The sequence below is a fragment of the Loxodonta africana genome, chromosome 1 (assembly GCF_030014295.1).
Source record: "Loxodonta africana isolate mLoxAfr1 chromosome 1, mLoxAfr1.hap2, whole genome shotgun sequence".
Taxonomy (NCBI): Eukaryota; Metazoa; Chordata; class Mammalia; order Proboscidea; family Elephantidae; genus Loxodonta; species Loxodonta africana.
The window spans coordinates 167017147-167041650 of record NC_087342.1 but is presented as its reverse complement, the minus strand read 5'-3'; the positions used below and the strand labels follow the sequence as shown (position 1 = coordinate 167041650).

Sequence of the window (24504 nt, the reverse complement as noted above, 5' to 3'; positions counted from 1 at the left end):
TATAATTCAGATTGATAAATTGACTATGAAAATTTCATTAGTAAGAAGAGTTCTTTAAATTAATTTAATCTAAAATTCTCAGTGTTTTTAATCATGTGGTTCACTTTTTAGAAAACACCTATTCATATTTTATTGAACTAATATTCCAACAAAAGTGATGAAAATTAATGACACAGGCTCATGAGAATCAGCTGAGAGACAATAAAGAAAATAATAACAAATAAATCAAATTGTGTATTAATGTTTCAACACAACATAATTAAGTTGGAGTTATTCTAGGTCAGCAAATGCAGTCAAAAATCAAGAAAAGTATTAATGCATCCATTTATGCAAAGGGAAAAACTGATATTTTTGACATCTTAAATTGTCATTTCATAAAAACAAATATATCTTCTCTGTAAATATTAATGCTAATGATAGAATTGAAGAAAATTTCCTCAACATGAAGCAGGGTATTAGGATATGAAAGAACACATCATAACTAATAATATAAAAAATAAATAAATAAAAAAATAATAATATAAACATGACAGAAATAAATATTATTTGAGGCACTGCAAAGGAAATCATGTTTTTAAACCATGAGTGAATATCAGAATTACTTGTGATGATTTTAGGAGTAAGAATGTTTGTGCCACAAACCTGGAAATTCAGATCCAGGAAGTTGGATGTAGCATTTGAATATGTATATATTTTTAAATGTTTACCTCAAAATAAGTAATAACAGTAATAGTAACAGTTACTGGGTGATTGCCCTTTGTTTGAACTTCTCTGTATTTTTTAGGTGTATATCTTTTAAACTTTTCAAAAAAATGTATAATAGGTGCTATTATTTTTATTTTACAGATGAGAAAACTGAGATGCACAGAGGATAACTAAATTGCCTGTATCCTGTGTGAGGCAAACACTAGGGCTCAAATCATCAGTTGAGATTAGATCTTGTTTTTGAACACTGATCAAAATCTCAGGCAATAGCCTCATTGGAATTATATTAAGAAAACTTCTTTTTAATTGTCTGACAGCATCTGCAATTATTATGTTTCAATTTTGAAAGTTCTGAGTTAATTTTTCTAGGTTTTCATGTGCTCTTTCAGTTTGCAAACTCAAGTCTTATTTATTCCAGGAATTTTAAATAGAGTGTATTTTTTATGCAAATAACACACACCTTCTACATTTGTTTGCTAACCATGCCCCCCCACAAGATATTTTCATAAACATCACTGTGCCAATTTATTTTTCACATGTTGCAGTAAAAAAAATTAACACAGTGGTCTTAGGAAAATACCTTGGAGAGGGGAGGGAGTAGTTGGCAACCAAACATAGAAGGAGTGCATTATTTGCTTAAAAATGCCTTAAGTTCTTTCATTGTTTTTTTCTTCTTTGAGATCTCCAATTGTATGTATGTTGAACCAATGTTTTCCTGTCTTTTACATCAGAAATTCTCAACAATTTGGTCCCAGAAGCCCTTTCCACTCTTAAAACTTATCGAGGATCACAAAGAGTTTTTGTTTATGTGCATTTCAGCTATCATTACTTATCAACTTATAAATTAAAACTGAGAAATTGAAGAATACTCAAAAATACATTTCATTAGCCGTCAGAACGGTGACATCACCACAGGTCATGTAGCCTCTGGAAGTTTTCTGCATGCACTTACAGTTGAGTGTTAAATAGGCAAATAATGCCTTAGTATTAACATTAAAATAGTTTTGTCCCCCTGAACCACCTGAGATGGTTTAGGAGACATGAGGTTCATCAGATCACAGTATTAAAAGTGCCATATTATACAACTTTTGTTATTATCTCTTGAACCTAGTTGTTATTTATCTCAATTTCTGAGTTTTATCATTTTTTATTTTCTGTGTTTCTGTACTTTGAGGCATATCTATTTCATTTATTTTTATCTGAGTACACTATAACTTAGTCATCATTTCTGAGATGAATTTGTATTTTTCTTCAATTTTTTACTTAGTTCCAGCACTTCCCTTTTTGTTTATTTTTACTATTATTTTGTCTCTTTATAAAACTTTTTATCATTGGTGGTTTTTCTTTCTTTTTTAAAAAATTTGCACTGTTTTTTAACTGTTTTCAACTTAAATTTATATCAGATTTTCTTTTCATTTATTTATTTATTTATTAAGTTTATGGCTTATTTTAAGTATGTCTGATTTTTCTGGAATAGTTGTGGGCAGGATAGTCAAGAGAAGGAGGTAGATACTTCTTTTAAGTGAAAAAAATAATGCGTATTGAATTATGGTACGCTTTGTTTCTTGCAACCATTTTATAAGCATTTGAAAGCTTTTTTAATTTAAATATTATTTCATACTTAGAGGAAATTTGTAAGAAATTACACAAAATTCTATATCCCTTCTACCAGACTCTCTCATTGACATATCTTTCTTCCTCTATCTCTCCTTCTCTGTCTAAGCATTTTAATATTTTTCTGAAGTATTAAAAGGTCAAACACACTCTGTGATAATCCCTAAATATTTCCGTGTCTGGTTCCTAAAAATATAGACACTCTACATAATCAAATTATACATATCAAGATCAGAAAATGTATATTCATAAAATACTACCATATCAAGAGTCCTCATTCAGTTTTGGTGCAAGATTAAATCTAAGATTATATGCTGCATTTAGGTACCATGTCTTTTTACTTTCAATCAATCTGGAATTGTTACTCAACCTTACCTTGTCTTTTCTTTCATGACCTGGATACTTTGAAAGATTACAGGCTCTTGCTTTATAGAATATTCTTCAATTTATGTACCCTGATATTTCCTCAGTATTAGATTCAGATTACACTTTTGGGCCAGTACTACCACAGAAGTCATGGTCTCTTGCCCTCAGTGCAGTGTATCAGGAGGTGAACAATGTCCATTTGACCCATTACTCATGATGTTAATATCTATTACTTGATTAATATGTTGTCTACAAGGGTTCAACAATTTGAAGTTAATTAATAGTATTTTGATAGTTCGAAATTTTATATTATCCCATTTCTTGCAAAATATACAGCAATTAATTTTAGAATTCATTTTTTATTCTTTTCTGAATCAATAACTACCATGATGATTGTGAGATGGTGGTTTTCTAATTTACTAATTTATCTAGTTTTTTAGTTGATATTCTACAGAAAAGAAAAATTTGACATTCTTTCTTTCCTTCTTTCTTCTCTCCCTCCCTTCTCCCTTCTCCTCCTCTTCCCCCTCCTTCTTCTTTCAGTCTCTGTTTTTCATTGTTGTCTTCATATAGACTCCTACGTTCAACTTTTATTTAATGGATTATAATCCTTTTCTTTCATTATTTCTTTTGGTGCTCAAAGTTTCCAGTTTTGGTCAGGTCCTATTCCCTTTTGACTTTTTCCATTATTCTTCAAGCACTTTCCAACTTTCTGGCCTAGAAAGTTGTCCAGATTCAATTTATACTGATTTACAGTCAGTCAATTATTTCCTATATTAACTCAATCCTAGAGCTGCGGATCAAGTGTACTCTTTGTTATAGGAGTATTGTTGATTCTACATCCTCAGTAAATATTGGTGGAATTAAAAGTGTTCAAAAAATTTTTTTTCATGACTATAGATAAAACATTAATTTTATAAACATAATACCAAGATTCATTAGTAATCTAATGCTTTATATAAACATAATTTTACCATTTTATTGAAGATTATATTAAATATCCAAGTGTTTATAACAGCTGCAAATAGACAATGAGATGTATCTTTTTTTAATAAGCAAGGAAAACAAACTAAACATCATTGGTAGAAACTACATTTTTGAGACTTAATTCTATTTGTAATTATAGTAGGTAAATCTACAATTTGAAGAATAGGTACTTGCATATTTCCCATGGGTTATGATAACTAAATTAGTGAGTGAGTGATGATTAACTCAAGGATTGAATTTGATCACATCAGAATGGGTTAAAAACTTTTTATAAGAAAAAGAAAAAAAAGCTATTAAAATTAATCCAAATGACCAACAGTTTAAAAGAAACATGTGCTTTAATTTGTTAAGCTCTTACCTTTTCTGTATTAGAAAAATACTTTGACACAAACACTTTACAAATGTCAGCAGAAAATCCATACTCTATTTCTTCACATTGGTTTTGTGACATTGTGTTTGCTGATATTCAACAAGGGATAAGTTGGGATTGATTTCTTCTGCCACTGCTCTTTTCTGTTGTATTATGGGAAAGTAAAGGGCTGAAATGAACTGAATGCCTCATAACCGAACAGTCACTCATGTGGGAAAGCCTACAAAAGTAAACCTATGTACTCACTGGGTCTTAAAGGTCAATAGAAATTGTAGGAACAACACATGGTTTTAAGCTGAAACGATTATTAAAATTTTGAAGTTAGCAACTGAAAAGAGGTTCTTTGGGCATGCTTTATGAAAAATAATTTATTTAAAATCAAAATTGATGTTCTCTCTTGGGTTCCTTAAACCTATTCCTAAGCTCTCTCTAGATAAGATATATCCAAATTTGAATACTTAATTCTAGACTTCATCTTTTTAGAAGATTGTGCAGTTTTTAAGGGAGCTGAAAGAGGATTGAAAAGTTTTTAAATGACAGGAAAATCCAATTTAAAGGAAGCAGTGCATTTATCCAATGCAAGGTAAATTTAACCCGGATAAGCAGATAGAGAATAATGCATTTCTATCACCTTAAAGGTCATTGAATTCAATTAATTCTTGGTGAAAATCTTAATTGGCACACCGTTTTGATGGTGGGAAATTTAGTAATGTCTCTTAATCAAATTAAAGAATCTATGTCCTTTGACCCAGAAATTTAATTGCTAAAAATATATCGTTTGTATGTATTTGCAAAATTATGCTGTTATATGACTTGAGATGCTCATAGAAACATTTTTTTGAGAAGTGATAGAAAATACTACATTTCCATTTTTATAAGACTGGTTAAATTTTGTCATATCCATGTAAAGAAATTATATTCAACCATTAAAATTAAAGTTATTATAAAACCTTGAAGGAAAAATCTTCAACATATATTAATACTTAAAACAACATTGATAAGACCAAAATGCATAATGATGTGTTTAATTTGTTCACTTTGGTATAAAAAATAAACATAGATTATGAAGTATTTGAATTTTTTTTTTTCTAATATCATAGGGGTATTAACAGTGTTTACCTCTGAGTGGTTAATTTTCATTAAACATAGTTTTCAATGCTATAGTTTTCTAAATAGATAGGTAATAGCTTGATAGCTTGATAGATATTCTCCTTATAAGCTGTTTCAAATAAACTCAAATGATAGAATAATTTTTTGACAAATGCGTTGCTAAAGGTTTGAATGAGAACTGAGGGAATTAATAAATATTGTGAGGTTTCCGAAAATTGATTGATGGCTTTCAGAATTCAAATTTAAAAAAAATGTTAGATTGGAAGCAGAAATTGCATAGTTATATTGAGTTTTACTTAAATAGTTCATACTTTTTATATTTTCAAAATAATACCTAAATAAGTGAATAACAAAATATGCATAATATATGAGTTAGATGTAAACCTACAGAAAAAAAAAAGGGTATTTTTATTATCATTTTTAGGTTTTTTTTCCCCACTTCAGTTAGATTCAAAGAATACAAGTGAAAAATGGAAACGTTAAATTTTTCACAACCATGTACTGCTTCGTTTCAAAATGTGCCAGCGTTTTGCCTGATTCTTTTCAAGTCAAGTCAAAGCATACGGATTTGTTTGAACTAACAAATAAATGCTAAAAACATTAGAATTGTGAGTCAAAGATCGGTTAAATTGTTCCTTCATGCTTCACATATAAGCATATATTTCTTCTTTTGCTTTAATGTTTGTATTACATATGCCTGTCTACCTCCCCTTAATACCTATGTCTATGTGTGTGTGTGTGTGTGTGTGTATATAGTTCATGTAAGAAGTAGGCAGGTATATGGAATCAGGACATATCCCAAGTTTTGGTAATTAATTAAAGGCTGTTATCTGATCTATACACATCTCAACTCAAATAGGTACTGGGCTTTTTAAAGGTCTGCTACAATATAATTTATTTTTGTTATATGGAGTGGTGTATTTTAACATAATAATACTCATAATATATATAAACTATAAATTTAGAGAAATTCATGAATGACGCAATCATGCACTCTACGAAGTTTACTTGATATGCTTTCTCATATCTACTAAATCATGTTCTTATGGAATAGCTCAAATAAATGATGAGTCAGCAAATATGGAATGAGAACATAAAATAATAGCATGCACAATTTAAATATTGGAACATATTTATTTAACTAAATTTATTTTTTCACCCAAAAACAGATGTTTTTTTATTATTGGCAGTAGAAAAAACATAAACTTTTATATTATTTGAAATCACTTGTCTTTTGTTTCAACCCCATAGGTCAGGGAATGTGGAGGAGGATTTCTCTGGAGAGTGAATTGTGTTAGTCATAAAAACTGATATTTATGGCTAAGATCCTGCTAGCTGTATGTTTTGGATCCCAAGCGCCAGGATGATTATCCATTTGATAGTGATGTGAATGTGTGTGTGTGTGTGTGTGTGTGTGAGAGAGAGAGAGAGAGAGAGAGAGAGAGTCTGTGTGTGTGAGAGAGAGTATGTGTGTGTGATTTGAGCAACCTTTGAAGGAAGGGGCCCATAGAGCAGCTTCTTTTGTCCAGTCGATTATGCAAAGGCATTTAACTGTGTGGATCATAATAAATTATGGATAACACTGAGAAGAATGGGAATTCCAGAATATTTAATAGTGCTCATGAGAAACCTGTATATATTTCAAGAGGCAGTGGTTCAAACAGAACAAAAGGATACTAAGTGGTTTAAAGCCAAGAACCGCGCGTGTCAGGGTTGTACCCTTTCACCATACCTATTCAATCTGTATCCTGACAAAATAATCTGAAAAGCTGGACTATATGAAGAAGAACAGGGCATCAGGATTGGAGGAAGACTCATTAACAACCTGTGTTCTGCAGTGAAGAGGTCTTGAAGCACTTACAGATGAAGATAAAAGGCCACAGCCTTCAGTATGGATTACACCTCAACATAAAGAAAACAAACATCCTCACAACTGGACCAATAAGTCACATTATGACAAACAGAGAAAATGATAAAATTCTCAAGGATTTTATTTTATTTGAATCCACATTACCTATGGAAGCAGCAGTAAAGAAATCAAATGATGCATTGCATTGGGCAAAGCTGTTGCAAAAGACCTCTTTAAAGTGTTGAAAAGCAAAGACGTCACTTTGAAGACTATGGTATGCCTGACCCAAGTCATGCTGTTTTCAGTCGCCTCATATGCATGCAGTTAAATAGGCTTGAATTTTTTCTTCCGTTCTTTCAGCTTGAGAAATGCCTAGCATGTTCTTCCCTTTTGGTTTTCTATCTCCAGCTCTTTTCACATGTCATTATAATACTTTGTCTTCTCGAGAGGCCCTTTGAAATCTTCTGTTCAGTTCTTTTACTTCATCATTTCTTCCTTTTGCTTCAGCTGCTTGACATTTGAGAGCAAGTTTCACAATGTCCTCAGACATCGATCTGGGTCTTTCTTTCCTGTCTTTCCAATGACCTCTAGCTTTCTTCATGTATGATGTCCTTGATATTATTCCATGACTCGTCTTTGTTCACCATGCCAAATATATTCTTGATATGGTCTCTAAATTCAGGTGGATTATACTCAAGGTCGTATTTTAGCTCTCCTGGAGTTACTCTGATTTTTTCCAGGTTTAACTTGAACTTGCATATGAGCAATTGATGGTCTGTTCCGCAGTCGGCCCCTGGCCTTGTTCTGACTGATGATATTGAACTTTTCCATTGTCTCTTTCCACAGATGTAGGCAATTTGATTCCTGTGTATTCCATCTGGTGAGGTCCATGTGTATAGTTGCTGTTTATGTTGGTGAAAAAGAGGTTTTGCAATGAAGTCTTTGGTCTTGCAAAATTCTATCGTTTGATCTCTGGCATTGTTTCTATCACCAAGGCCATATTTTCCAACCACTGATCCTTCTTTGTTTCCAACTTTTGCATTCCAATCTCCAGTAGTTATCAATGCATCCTGATTGCATGTTCAATCAATTTCAGACTGCAGAAGCTGATAAAAATCTTCAATTTCTTCATCTTTGGCCTTAGTGGTTGGCACATAAAGTTGAATAATAATCATATTAACTGGTCTTTCTTGTAGGTGTACGGATATTATCCTATCACTGACAGCCTTGTCCTTCAGGACAGATCTTGAAATTTTCTTTTTGACTATGAATGCGACACCATTCCTCTTCAAATTTTCATTCCCAGTGTAGTAGATGGTCCGATTCAAAATGTCCAATACCAGTCCATTTCAGCTCACTAATGCCTTGGATGTTTATGTGTTCCATTTCATTTTTGATGATTTCCAATTTTCCTAGATTCATACTCATACATTCCACATTCTAATTATTAGCAGAAGTTTGCAGCTGTTTGTTTTCATTTTGAGTTGTGCCACATCAGCAAATGAAGGTTCCAAAAGCTTGACTCCATCCACATCATTAAGGTCGACTTTACTTTGAGGACGCCGCTCTTTCTTCCCCAGTTGTATTTTGAGTGCCTTCCAACCTGGGGGGCTCATTTTCTGACACTATATCAGACAATGTTCTCCTGCTATTCATAGGGTTTACACTGGTTAATTCTTTTCAGAAGTAGACACAGAGTCATTATACCAAAAGAATTAGTTGACGTTCAACCATTTTAAGAGGTAGCATATGATTAGGAAACTATGGTGCTGAGGGATGAAGTCCAAGCTGCACTGAAGACATTGGCAAAGAACAAGACTCTAGGAATTGACTAAGTATCAATTGAGATGTTTCAAGAAATGGATGCAGCTCTGGAAGTGATCACTCATCTATTCCAAGAACTTTGTAAGACAGCTACCTGGCCAACCAACTTGAAGACAGCCATGTGGGTCAGCAGAAAAGAGGAATACCCTCAAAGGATGAATTGACACAGTGACAGCAACAATAGGCTAAAACATAACAACGATTGTAAGAATGGTGCAGGAGTGGGCAGTGTTTTGTTCCGTGGTACATAGGGTCGCTATAAGTTGGAACTGACTCGACGGCACCTACCACCACTACCAACAACATATGTGTGCAAAAGCTGGGCAATGAATAAAGAAGACTGAGGAAGAATTGATGCCTTTGAGTTGTGCTGTTGATGAAGAATATTAGACTGCTGAAAGAATGAACAAATCTGTCTTGGAAGAAGTACAACCAGAATTCTCCTTAGAAGCAAAGAATAGTGAGACTACATCTCAAATACTTTGAACATGTTATCAGGAGGAACCAGCTCCTGGAGAAGGACGGCATGCTTGGTAAAGCAGAGGGTCAGTGAAAAAGAAGAAGAACCTCAATGAGGTGGATTGACACAATGGCTGCAACAATGGGCTCAAGCATAACAATGATTGTGAGGATGGTACAGGATTAGTCAGTGTTTTGTTCTGTTGTACATAGGATCACTGTGAGTTAGAATCAACTCAATGGCACCTAACAACAATAGCAACAAGGACAAAAATAAACAAACAAAAAGCCATTTGACTTTGGGGCAATTCCGACTCTTGTAGACCCCATATGTTACAGAGTACAACTGTGCTCCACAGGGTTTTCAAAGCTGTGAAATTTTGAAACAGATGGGAGGAACCTCTGAGTGAGTTCAAACCACCAACATCCTGGTTAGTAGTAAAGCACTTAACCATTTGCATCATCTAAGACTTCTAGGGATAATGGTAGTCCGAGTAAAATCTATTCACATATTGGGAATCTAGATTTGAAAGTTCATGTCATTTTTCTTTTGTATGATTGAATAATATGGACCTAATTCAATGATAACTTCAAAAAGTTCTTACTGAACTTTTACTTAGTTCAAATTTCAGTGTTCTATACATTAACAGTATGTGTGCAAAGTCTTCAGAAATGGGTTACATGCATGTTATAAATGCTCCATTCAAAAATTTCACCCCTTATTAGCTTGATACTTGCAGGAAAAATTTTTTATGGGTTATACACTAATGTTTTAATTTTTAAAATGACATGGATCAATGACCAAAGAGCTTAAGTATTTATTTTCCTGGATATATACTACCATATTGCTTTGTAGATGCCAATAATATGATCCTACACATTTTTGATTAAGTGCTGCTAAAATTTAGACTGCAATAATCAAAGACCTGTTCAATTTAAATTTTAGATTATTTAAGAAGTCTTCAGCAAAAAAGAGACTATAATATGTGATGATTATTGTAGATGTTATGAAAGAGGCTGTTAAATCTAGGGGGAATGTTCATCAGCATACTGTAATCAGCAACTAGAGAGAATGTTTAATTACAGTTATTTAGGTGACAAGTTGATGTAGTAGTGGCATTGAAAGCAGAAAAGGATGCCTGGATTAACACTTGCAGCATGTAAGAGGATATGAAAATGCATCAGTATCATTTAAGATGTCTCATTATATGATTGTTTACATTCATTTTTTGTCTTACTCTACAGATTCCAAATTCAATCCTCACCATTGCTTGGCTTATATTTTCCTCAGAGAGAAGCATTACATTTTGTACAAGGAATAAAATCCTAGATTTTAAAAAAGAGGTGGCTTATTTTATTTGCTTTGTTTTATTTTAATGGCTTATCCAGGATTTATTCATTACAAAATAGCGTTGGTTTGACTACCACCTTTTTTACTTCAATCTCTTGGTAGTATAGAATGCGTGAATTACTTCTGATTTTTACTATTAAAGAAAACTTCATTATAACGTACATATTTAAGAAGAGACCTCTTTAAAAGTTCTCAATTATTCATCAATCATAGTGTTTATATAATTAAATTTGAAGACAGTACTTTTGAATACTGTTGTATTATCCTCGAAAGGTTGCTATAACAGATTACCACAAACTGGGTGGCTTAAAACAACAAAAATTTATTTTCTCACAGTGCTGGAGGGCAAAAATGTGATATGGATGCGTTGGCAGGGCCCTGCTTCCTCCAGAGACTCTAAGGGAGTGTCTGTCCCTTGCCTCTGCCAACGATGAGGGGCTGTCAGCATTCCTGCACTTGCGGCTGCATCATTCAATCTCTGTCTCCATAGTCACATGGCCTTCTCTTCTTTTCTGTGTGTCTCTCCTCTACGCTTTTTTCATGACACTTGTCAATGGATTTAGGGCCACCAGGATAATCCTGGATAATCTTCTTACCTCAAAACCCTTAACTTAATTACATCTGCAAAAAATTTTTTTCCAAATAAAATAACATTTGCAGGTTCTAGGGATTAGGACTTGGGATGGGGCCACCATTCAGTGCACTACAATTGGTTTATCTGATATGACATCCAATACTGTATCTCCTAGGAACAACACATAGCAATTTTTCAAAGCAGATTTTTAAAGGACATGGCAGATTAGTTAAGTGAATATGCTGTAATTTTAAGACCATATTAAGTAATGTCACATGTTTTAATGATTTAGAATGAATGCTAAATATATACTAATTTATGAAGTGTCTCTCTGAGTTACAATGAATTCCTTAAATTGTGTTTTATTTTCGAGATTATTGTTGTTCAAATAAAATTATCTGATTCCCTTATATTTTTATGAAATACATTGAAATACTACATTCTTACTGATTGTAAAAATGTATGCTTATGTCATTTTAGTAAATGGGCTTATAATTATTTTGCCGTTCTGTGAGCCAAGTGTTGTTGTAGGCAAGGAAATATAAACTATCCAGGTGTTTAGAATTTTAGCAAATGCTTATAATAGAAAAAAAAATTAACAATACTAATATACAATAATGCAAAGTTTGAATATATACACATATATTACTGAACATGTATGTATATGTATATATTATGCATATATAATAATATATGTATATATACACAAAATTGGTTTGATTCAGTTTGTATGACTTTGAGTTCTAACTCTTAAAATTTTATATATCTCTTTTTTTTTTATAATAAGATTCTTAAATACAGGAGACAGTCCATAACATGTACGTAAAATCTAAACTCAGTGCCCCATGATATGATGTACGTTTGTTAATATCTATGCAACACACATTTATTTAATATTTCTATTATGTTTCAGGCAGTATTATAGAAACTAGGGTTACAGTGGTAAACCAAAAATCAGGCAAAATCCTTGCCTATGAAGAGGTTATATATTAATAATAATCTAATAATTTTCTAATAAATAAATGGTATGTTTACATCTATTACATGTATTTAAAATTGCATATATAATTAAATATATTTACATATAGTTTTTACATGAGATTGTATACATAATTATGTATATTTATAATTTCATGTATTTATGACTGAAAGGACTATGTTAAACATGGACTTGGCCCAGGCAATGAGAAGTAAACACCAGTCAATTAACACCTATTCTTCTTCTCCCTCTATCCTCATTGTTCCTTACAATGCTAAGCGGTCAGAAATCCCAGTTAGAAGGCAGAAAAGCAGACCTCTGCCTCACTAGTGAGACCATAGTTCTGTGGAGATGGTTTAAATTTAAATCAAGACTGGAATTTGATTACTACCTAGGAGTGGAAATTTTAATTGCTGAATTAAAATTTGTAATTTAAAGTTATTATGAGACTTTCTATTATCTACTAATGACTACAAGTCAGTCATAGTACCGATTGAGCTTTCATTCAGTTCTTGAGGAAGAACTTGCTCCTGGCAGCACATTTTAAAGGATGAAGATAGAATAAGGAAGCTTTATTTTTGACTCTAGGTTGGTAGGGTGTGATATATGAGATGGAAGGAGAAACGTGAAACTCATTCTATCCCACATATCCCGCTTATTTTACATATAAGTTATATTGTGATGGAAATAAAGCCTGATCTTATTATAGAGAGTAAGGGATGGTGGGGTTGTACACTTTAGAAAAGGTCATCAGGGAAACACCTGCCAGCTGTTTTTTGTTTTGTTCTTCCCGTGTATTTCTTCAGAAAAATTACTAACTTTATTTCAAACTCTACATGTTCAAAACTGGATTCATAATAATTCCCTCCAATCAGTCCTTGGTTCTTCTGTGTGCATGCTTCTCAGCTGTGTTAGTGAGTAGATGAGAAATTTTAACTGGCTCAGGACATGGGGTTTGGGTAACCTGGGTTGGATGTGAGAGCAGTATGACAACTGCTGAGCAAAGGCATCAAAGAAGACAGTACTGAATGATAAAGGCAGAGTTAGCAATCAAACGAACAGTCAAAGACATGAAGTTACAGGCGGAGCAAAATCATCCTTATCCAAGGAAGAGATTTCAAACAGGGATTGGAAAATAATAATACTAAGGAGAAAGGAAGAAGTACCAGGAGAGATCTCCTGAGACACTAAGAGTAAGACTCATTATATTTCAGAGTATCCTGCTACCATATGTGTTGTTGTTGTTCTTGTTCTTAGGTGCCGTTGAGTCAGTTCCGACTCATAGCAACCCTATGCGCAACAGAATGAAACACTGCCTGGTCCTGAGCCATCCTTACAATCATTGTTATGCTTGAGCTCATTGTTGCAGCCACTGTGTCAATCCACCTCATTGAGGTTCTTCCTCTTTTCCGCTGATCCTGTACTCTGCCAACCATAATGTCCTTCTCAAGAGACTGATCCCTCCTGACAACATGTCCAAAATATGTAAGACACAGTCTCGCCATCCTTGCTTCTAAGGAGCATTCTGGTTGTACTTCTTCTAAGACAGATTTGTTTGTTCTTTTGACAGTCCATGGTATATTCAATATTCTTTGCCAACACCACAATTCAAAGTCGTCAATTCTTCTTCGGTCTTCCTTATTGACTGTCCAGTTTTCACATGCATATGATGTGATTGAAAATACCATGGATTGGGTCAGGTGCACCTTAGTCTGCAAGGTGATATTTTTCCACTTCAACACTGTCCAACAGATTTACCCAATGCAATGTGTCTTTTGATATCTTGACTGCTGCTTCCATGGCTATTGATTGTGGATCCAAGTAAAATGAAATCCTTGACAACTTCAATCTTTTCTCCATTTATCATGATGTTGCTCATCGGTCCAGTTGTGAGGATTTTTGTTTTCTTTATGTTGAGGCGTAATCCATACTAAAGGCTGAAGTCTTTGATCTTCATTAGTAAGTGCTTCAAGTCTTCTTCACTTTCAGCAAGAAAGGTTGTGTCATCTGCATAATGCAGGTTGTTAATGAGTCTTCCTCCAATCCTGAGGACTCATTCTTTTTCATGCAGTCCAGCTTCTCATATTATTTGCTCACCATATGGACTGAATTGGTATGGCAAAAGAATACAACCCTGACGCACATCTTTCCTGACTTTAAACCAATCAATATCCCCTTGTCCTGACCAAACAACTGCCTCTTGATCTATGTAAAAGCTCCTCATGAGTACAATTAAATGTTCTGGGATTCCCATTCTTTGCCATGTTATCCATAATTTGTTATGATCCACACAGTCGAATGCCTTTGCATAGTCGATAAAACACAGGTAAAAACAATCCTTCTGGTATTCTCTGCTTTTAGCCAGGTTCCATCTGACATCAGCGATGATATCCCTGGTTCCATGTCCTCTTCTGAAACCGGCCTGAATTTCTGGCAATTCCCTGTTGATATACTGCTGCAGTCATTTTTGAATGATCTTCAGCAAACTTTCGCTTGCATGTGATATGTGTAGTAGAAAAAAATACTACCATTATCCAAACCACGCAAATTGAAGGCTAGAATTGTCCTTTTTTTATTCAGCTCCCTCTCCATACCCATACTGCCACCCAATCAGTTATAAAGTCTTACAGATGTTAATTCTTACATGCACCTTGATTCAGATCTCCTTAACTATACTGACTTGATATTTGCACTTATCAGTCTCTCCGGTGGGCATCCTTTCTAGGCGTTTTCCCTGATTATAATCTTATTCAAAAGCAGGTAATGCTCATACTTTTTACAATGTGAGCTATCTTTAAGAAAAACTTAGCCATGGAACTCATTTGCTTAGAACCAACCACTGTGTCTGCAATGTAGTCCATATAAATGCAGTCCATTCTTATTCAAGTGAATGACGTTCAAGACCCACCGTCGCAAACCCTATGTGCCTTTGCTTGCACGCTTGCTATCCCCTGGCAGGCCCTGTCTGTACAGCTACTGTGTTCCTCTTTATCTGTACTTAACTGAATACTATTTAGCAATACAAAGGAACAATAACTGCAACAATGGAAGTGAAATCTCAAAAGCGGTATGTTATGTGAAAAAAAACCTAGACAAATTTTAGACACTTTTTAAGGCTAAATACTATATGAGTTCCTCTTTATAAAACTCTAAAAAACACAAAAGTATAGTGACAGAAAGCAGGTCAGTGGTTAATTTTAGGAAGAAATCAAAGTTATAATTCTAAGGGCAATAGTTATAAAACTTTAGATTTTTTAAAATATCCCCATGTATCAGTTCTAAAGAGGCATATGATTCCTTCTAAATTGTATCTAAAATGTGGAATGCTTATTAGCTGAAGATCCTGCTGTGGGCGAGCTTGAAAATTCACTATTCATCCTGTCTTGACTCAAGTTCAAAGACTAAATTGTGGCAGCATATGAGCAGCCTTGTTCTGCTCTGTTTATTTTGTCAAAGAGTGAGTAGTCACAAGAGTCAAAATCTGTGTGCCTTAGCGCAGATCTTGATGGCTTAGATCTAAGAAATATAAATTCCTAGTTCCCTGCCATTAATGGAATGAACCTACCATGCATATAGCTGTTCATTGCTTTAAGTTACTAAATGGTAACAATTCCAGTAAAACTCTTGCACTCATATCACCAAAATATTTTTTTGAATAATCACTGTATTTTCTCCATCCTAATTGTTTTACATTTTTCCTGGACACATTTCAGAGTGATTTTTATTCCAAATGAGCCTTGGAAGATTTGGACAGCCAGCTGTCTAAAGGTGTGGCATGACATTAAAGAATGAATTGTATTATTTTTAGTTATTTGATTCTATAATTAATCTATTCATTCTATGTCTCATTAACACTTGAAAGAGTTCTGATACAAAAAATTCTGCTTCTCTAAAGAGTTCTGGTGGTTCAATAGTTAAAGTTCTTGGCCACTAACCTAAAGGTCAGTGGTTTGAACCCACCAGCCCATCCCTGGGAGAAAGATGTCACAGTTTGCTTCTGTAAAGATTTACAGCCTTAGAAATGCAATGAGACAGTTCTACTCTATCCTGTAGGGTCACTATGAGTCAGAATTGACTCATTAGCAATGGATTTGGTTTAAGGATGCTATGAACCATAGGTACTTTTTTAGATTTCTAGTGTATGTTAGTTTTGGTGATTGGATTAAAATGAAAATTTCTATTTATTACATTATGTATTATCCATAACCTTTTTCAGAATCACCATTCTCAACTGGGCCTTTACCCTTCCTCAAAAACTACAATTGCAATTCAATAAAATCTTTCTCTGATTACAGTGGTAATACCAAATGTAATCATTTAGGAGATTTTTGGCTGCAACCAATGAAGAACCTTGAGTTAAACCAGCATAAAAAACAAAGCAGTGTCTCTCAAAGTGTGGTTCCCCATACCAGCAGCATCATCACCACCTGGGAATGTCAATGCAAATTTTGTAAATGTAGTAATGTAAATTTTGTAGCTCCACCATAGACTTACTGAATCGTAAATTATGGGGATTGAGCACAGCAATCTGTGTTTTAACAAGCCCTCAACTTGATTCTGAGAATCTGCAATAAAAATACGTTACTAACAAAAGAGCAAAGTCCAGAATAGGGCAGCTCCACTTTGTGAAATAATTTGGAATTTGTGGACAGTCTCTGGCAAAAGTCTTGAAGTGAGTGTTGGAAAACAAAATTTAATTTGAAAAGTGAGTTTTTCACTTAAGCCACAAGTTGGTATTTTGGTAGGAAATCTGTTTGCCTGCATGCATTGGTTTGTAAAGGGTGTTTTAGAACTAATGAGTTTTTTTGTTTGGTTTGATTTGTTTGTTTTATAACCTTATCTTCTTGCTAAACAAAAACAAACAGAAAAACCATGAAACAAATAATTGTCAGGTTGACAAAATGATCTTATTTCCCAAACTTAACAGTTAACTCATGTTGACTCAGGTAGTCTCAATTTTTAATCCTGCCATTGGTCGTTTTTCACCTTTAAGTAGAGATTAGATTTCTACATCCACCTGAGTACTTAATTGACGCTGTGGGATAGGTTTTGTAAGTCTGGCAAGGTTAAGGTTAATATCAGAGCACATAAACCAAAACCAAACCCATTGCTGTCCAGTCAATTCTAACTCATAGTGACCCTATAGGACAGAGTAGAACTGCCCCATAGAGTTTCCAAGGAGTGCCGGATGGATTTGAACTATTGGCCTTTTCGTTAGCAGCCGTAGCATTTAACCACTGTGCCACCAGGGTTTCCACTGAAGCACATAAAATCAAAAATTCCTAAAATGTCTCTGATATATAGGAAGATTACTCCATGGAATTTAAGGTTTAAATGGGTAATTGAATACTTGTTTTCTATTGGAAATACCTTTATTGTTCACCCAGCCTTTTTTTTTCCATCAGATTCTTACCTAATACAAGGCCATTATTTTTCCCAATATCCTTTCTGCATAGTGTAACTACAAGGGTCAGTATCAAGAGACTTTCTCTCTCTCCAGTGTATGGTAACATAAATGGGTAACTTAAACTTAAACCTAGCTGTTTCATATGTAAAGCTGGCATTTTTTTTTTTTTTTTGTCCTATTTTCTGTGTTTGCTCAAAGGCTCTTTTCCATTGTTCAGAAAGGAGTTGGCAACATGGCAATCAGATTTTTCCATTTCAGGTTTTTGCTTCTATATTAAATCTTCTATTTCTGGCTTAAGGCCATTCACTAAAAGTGAGGAGAGAGCTGAGGTTGTGTTTATTTCAGGATCTACTCCTGATTGCTGACTAGAAGTTTTATAAAGACTATTCCTGATATATCCAATGGACTTAAACTTTGTTTACGGGACTACTTAGAGACTGTATTAGTTTTCTGGAGCTGCTGTAACAAATTATAATGAGCCTCATGCTTTAAAACAATAGAAATATATTCTCTCACAGTTCAAAATCAAGGTGTCAGCAGGGCCACATTCCCTCTGAGGACTCTAGCGGAGAATCCTACCTTGCCTCTTCCAGCTACTGGGGGCTGTCTGCATTCCTTAGCTTATGGCTGCTCACTCCAATCTTTGTCTTCATCTCCACATGGTCTTTTCCTCTATCATTTTTCCCTCTGCCTTTCTTTTACAAGAATACTTTTCATTTGATTTACAATCACCTGGGTATATCAAGATGATCTCATTTGAAGACCCTTAATTTAATTATATCTGCAAAAACCATTTTTCTAAATGAAATCATTGTCACAGGTTTTGGGTGGATATATCTTTTGGAAGAACACTATTCAACCCACGGTAGAGTGTAAGCAATTTTTACTGGAAAATGTTGGGGAAGACTTTGACAAATCTTCTTTTATCATCTACAGCTTTTCTAAACCCTTCTGGTTTCCTGTGAAACTTGTAGTGTTTTAGTCTCCTTCAAGATCTTCCAGGTATGCATTTTCTCTTTTTTTGCATCTTAGGTTCTTACTAATATATGAACTAATTCATTCAGATTTGAGAACCCTGGATTGTGTGTTCCCCAAACAATTTATAAATTCCACTGTGAATTTCTTTCTTTTCTAGGCTTCAGAAAGTCTTGGCAAGTGGTTTTAAGCTCAAACTAATATCTAGGACTAAAAGCCTAGATTAAAAAGGGCTTGCCTTCTTCAGAAAAAGGTGAACCATAAAAAGGACTTTGTGCTATTGGTGATTTCTGACCAATCATGGAAGAAATCAGCTTGTCAAAAAGAGGATAGGAACAGAGGGGAATGGAAAAACACTGTTTAAAAGTATGCAGAAAGGAATAGTGAGATAAAACATTTAGGGCCACATTGTGGTTTCTGAGGACCTAAAAATTGTGGTTTAATTTTAGGCCCTGTATTTATTGGCTTTAGATGAGGAATCATTTGATTTAAAAAAAAAAATAGTATCAGAATTTCTCTTGGAAGCTTCTTCACATCAATAAAAAAGTGCTGACCATTGGATGTTTGAAGTTTGCCTCCTATTTTCCTAGGGTGCAACTCAAATAAATAATTTTTCATATTGAAATTTCCAGAACTTCTAATCATAAGTTATCTTTTTTGAAATTATACCACCTAGAAAGATCTGTCATTTTGTCGTATTGTGAGGGCTTGGGTGTTGTTGTGATGCTAGAAGCTATGCAACCGGTATTCAGATACCTGCTGGGCCACCTGTGGAGGACAGATTTCAGCTGAGCTTCCAGACTAAGAAAGACTAGGAAGAAGGACCAGGCAGTCTACTTCCGAAAAGCATTAGCCAGTGAAAACCTTATGAATAGCAGCAGAACAGTCTCTGATATAGTGCTGGAAGATGAGCCCTCCAGTTTGGAAGCCGCTCAAAAGATGACTGCGGAAGAGCTGCCTCCTCAAAGTAGAGTTGACCTTAATGATGTGGATGGAGCAAAGCTTTCAGGACCTTCATTTGATGATGTGGCACGACTCAAAATGAGAAGAAACAGCTGCAAACATCCGTTAATAATTGGAAACTGGAATGTATGAAGTATGAATCTAGGAAAATTGGAAATCGTCAAAAATGAAATGGAATGCATAAACATCAATATCCTAGGCATTAGTGAGCTGAAATGGACTGGTATTGGCCATTTTGAATCAGACAATCATATAGACTACTATGCTGGGAATGACAACTTGAAGAGGAATGGTGTTGCATTCATCATCAAAAAGAACGTTTCAAGATCTATCCTGAAGTACAACGCTATCAGTGATAGGATTATATCTATACACGTACAAGGAAGACCAGTTAATATGACTATTATTCAAATTTACACACCAACCACTAAGGCCAAAGATGAAGAAATAGAAGATTCTCATCAGTTGCTGTAGTCTGAAATTGATTGAACACGCAATCAAGATGCATTAATAATTACTGGCAACTGGAATGTGAAAGTTGGAAACAAAGAAGGATCAGTAGTTGGAAATTATATCTTTGGTGATACAAACAATGCTGGAGATCGAATGATAGAATTTCGAAAGACCAACGACTTCTTCATTGCAAATATCATCTTTCACCAACATAAATGGTGACTATACACATGGACCTCACCAGATGGAATACACAGAAATCAAATTGACTACATCTGTGGAAAGAGATGATGGAAAAGCTCAATATCATCAGTCAGAACAAGGCCAGGGAACGACTGTGGAATAGACCATCAATTGCTCATATGTAAGTTCAAGCTGAAAATGAAGAAAATCAGAGCAAGTCCACAAGAGCCAAAATATGACCTTGAGTATATCCCACCTGAATTTAGAGACCATCTCAAGAGTAGATTTGACTCATTGAACACTAGTGACCTAAGGCCAGATGAGTTGTGGAATGACAGCAAGGATATCATCCATGAAGAAAGCAAGAGATCACTGAAAAGATAGGAAAGAAAGAAAAGACCAAGATGTATGTCAGAAGAGACTCTGAAACTTGCTCTTGAGCATTGAGCAGCTAAAGCAAATGGAAGAATTGATGAAGTAAAAGAACTGAACAGAAGATTTCAAAGGGCGTCTCGAGAAGACAAAGTAAAGTATTAGAATGACATGTGCAAAGAGCTGGAGATGGAAAACAAAAAGGGAAGAACACGTTTGGAGTTTCTCAGGCTGAAAGAACTGAAGAAAAAATTCAAACCTCGAATTGCAATAGTGAAGGATTCTATGGGGAAAATATTAAATGATGCAAGAAGCATCAAAAGAAGATGGAAGGAATACACAGAGTCATTATAACAAAAAGAATTAGGCTATTTTCAACCATTTCAAGAGGTGGCATATGATCAGGGACCAATGGTACTGAAGGAAGAAGTCCAAGCTGCTCTGAAGGCATTGGAGAAAAACAAGGCTCCAGGAATTGATGGAATACCAATTGAGATGTTTCAACAAACAGATGCAGCAATGGAGGTGCTCATTAATCTATGCCAAGAAATATGGAAGACAGCTTCTTGGCCAACTGATTGGAAGAGATCCATATTTATGCCTATTCCCAAGAAAGGTGATCCAACCAAATGTGGAAATTATAGAACAATATCATTAATATCAAAAGCAAGCAAAATTTTGCTGAAGATCATTCAAAAATGGCTGTAGCAGTATACCGACAGGGAACTGCCAGAAATTCAGGCAGGTTTTAGAAGAGGTCGTGGAACCAGAGGTATCATTGCTGATGACAGGTGGATCCTGGCTGAAAGCAGAGAATACCAGAAGAATATTTACCTGTGTTTTATTGACCATCAAAGGCATTTGACTGGTGAATTATAACAAATTATAGATAATATTGTGAAGAATGGGAATTCCAGAACACTTAAGTATGCTCATGAGGAACCTTTACATAGATCAGGAGGCAGTTGTTAGGATAGAACAAGGGGATACTGATTGGTTTAAAGTCAGGAACCATGTCTGTCAGGGTTGTGTTCTTTCTTTCACCATACATATTCAAACTGTATGCTGAGCGAATAATACAAGAAGCTGGATTATACGAAGAAGGGTTGGAGGAAGGCTCATTAACAACCTGCGTTATGCAGATGACACAACCTTGCTTGCTGAAAGTGAAGAGGACTTGAAGCACTTACTAATGAAGATCAAAGACCACAGCCTTCAGTATGGATTGCACCTCAACATAAAGAAAACAAAAATCCTCACAACTGGACCAACGAACAACATCATTATAAACGGAGAAAAGATGGGAGTTGCCAAGGATTTCATTTTACTTGGCTCCACAATCAACAGCCATGGAAGCAGCAGTCAAGAGATCAAAAGACCCATTGCATTGGGTAAATCTGCTGCAAAGGACCTCTTTAAAGTGTTGAAGAGCAAAGAAGTCACCTTGAAGACAAAGGTACGCCTGACCCAAGCCATGGTATTTTCAATCTCACCATACGCATGTGAATGCTGGACAATGAATAAGGAAGACTGAAGAAGAATTGATGCCTTTTAATTGTGGTGTTGGTGAAGAATATTGAATATACCATCGACCGCCAAAAGAATGAACGGAGGTCTGTATTGGAAGAAGTACAATCGGAATGCCCCTTAGAAGCAAGGATGGTGAGACTACGTCTTATATACTTTGGACATGTTGTCAGAAGGGATCAGTCTCTGGAGAAGGACATCATGCTTGGCAGAGTACAGGGTCAGCAGAAAAGAGGAAGACCCTCAAAGTGGATTGACACAGTGGCTGCAACAATGAGCTCAAGCATAACAACGATTGTAAGGATGGCTCAGGACTGGGCAGTGTTTCCTTCTGTTGTGCATAAGGTCGTTAACGACAGCAACAACAATGAGAAAGATCTGGGCATGAGTTAGAGTTACAGTGTAAATACACTTAAGAAGCAAAAGTTGGGCCTAGAGGAAGTGCTGACTTAGCCTGAGACGAGCCCATGAGAGTATGACACATTGTGTCTCAGATGTTCAACCTAATAGTTAGCCATCTCTCGTGGCAGCTATCACAATATGCAATGTCTATTGTATGGAATCCTTTCACAGGAAATCTCTCCAATAATCAGACCTTCACAGCCTAAACAAGGTGAGATTTCAAAATGTTCTCATATTGTTTTGTTTGGTGTCTCAGGGAAAAGTCTGTAGTATAAGGGTGTCAGTATGACAAACCCTTTTCAACTTATCAGCCGTGCGTGCAGCCTCAAGTGCAAACATACACATTAGTCTTACACCTACCTCTTCCCAATAAAATTCTTCTTATGGAGCCACAACAGAATATGGATAAGGACAAAGAGTAGTGTTAACAAGGCAGAATTTCATCAGGGATAAGTATTTTCAATTCAGATCAGGTAATCACCAGATTCTAAAAGAATGATCATCATTCTTAGGAGAAAAGACTTAACTCCATATTTGGGAGTTAACAAAAAGATATCAGAGCTCAAACACAATAAAAGACTGTCCTCCCTTGTCCTATATCAAAGAAATCTCCAAGCAGGAAACTCAACCCCTAAAGTAGGAGCACACTGTTCCACAAGGATGAGGTAGTCTTGGTTAACAATGTTAAAACCAAGGATCTTTTTCTTGCACGGAGGGCACAGGTCTGGCATTTTTGGCACTATTGGTGTTGGGTGGGTAGCATCATGGGACCCACATGAGTTGCCGGTATGAGTTCCAGCAGTAACTGGGCCAGGGAAGTGTCTTTTCTGGACATTCTTCATCCAAAAGGAAGCACAAAAACCACATCCACTGAAGGTGGAAAGACCACTCCCTGTTGGGCAATGGATGCCTTGGACTAGTTTCATTGCTTTCAAAGTTCATTTGAAAAAGAGTTTTGAAGGGAATCTTGGCTTCAGAAGAATGTTTTTCCCCTTTGGATCTTTTTAACAATACCCAAGAACAAAATGAAGTACTTGGACTGATTATTGATTTAACATATACTCAACATTATCATAACCCAACTGTAAAAATTTTTACAGTTGGGCATCAGGCACCTGATGATGACACTATTTTTAAATTCAAATGTGCTGTTAATGGACTTTTGAAAGAAAATAAAGATAAAGACAAATTTATTGGAGTCTTCTGTAACCTATGGTTTAAAAAGGACTGGCTATCTCATCTGCAGATATTTGATTGATGTAAAAGGTATGAGGCCAGATGATGTAAGTGAATTATTCAATAGGTGCTGGGAACATTGTATAGAAAGAAAAAACTACATTGAAAACCTTCAGAATGGTTCTATCAGAAATAATGGGGTTCTAGTGTCCCAGTTTAAGTGGTTCTGAATAATCAACACACCTCATGGAACTAGTCTATACCAGTAAAGAGTTTGTTCACCAAGGCCCTAGGTATAATCTACATTGGACCCAATATTATTCCAGTGCCTTCTCGGCATTTCCATTCTGAGATCCAGGAATTGTAACAGTCAGTCAGGAAATTTTCACAGAGTCAGAATGTTTACCATAGAGGCCTTATTCCCCTTTCTGGTCCCATTGGACAGGACTATTCACAAAGGAGATACTCTTGGAATATAAAGCCAGACATCAGTGAAGCAGCCCAGAATAAAAGGTTACCTTCTAACAGACCTTACAACAGACAATGCTATGGATCCTATCCTGTTGGGGATGGTCTGAGTTACATGAATCTCTTCTAGAAATCTAACTGGAGACCAGAGCTGGACTGAAGACAGCTGGAATGGCTTCATTGGATCAGGGCGACTAAGGTTTATTATCTATTTTATTGTTCCTTTTTGTGTTAACTATCCTTGGCAGCACAGTGGTTAAGTGCTATGGCTGTTACCCAAAGGTCAGCAGTTGAAATCCACCAGCTGCTCCTTGGAAGCCCTAGGGCACAGTTCTACTCTGTCCTATAGGGTCACTATGAGTCAGAGTTGATTCAAGAGCAAGCGGTTTT

At 35.3% G+C, this 24504-nt stretch overlaps 1 pseudogene; it reads left to right on the top strand.

Moving 5' to 3' along the window:
- The first annotated feature begins 15078 nt into the window (after positions 1 to 15078).
- Positions 15079 to 24244, top strand: LOC100669805 (RNA/RNP complex-1-interacting phosphatase-like; annotated as a pseudogene).
- Positions 24245 to 24504: the final 260 nt, after the last annotated feature.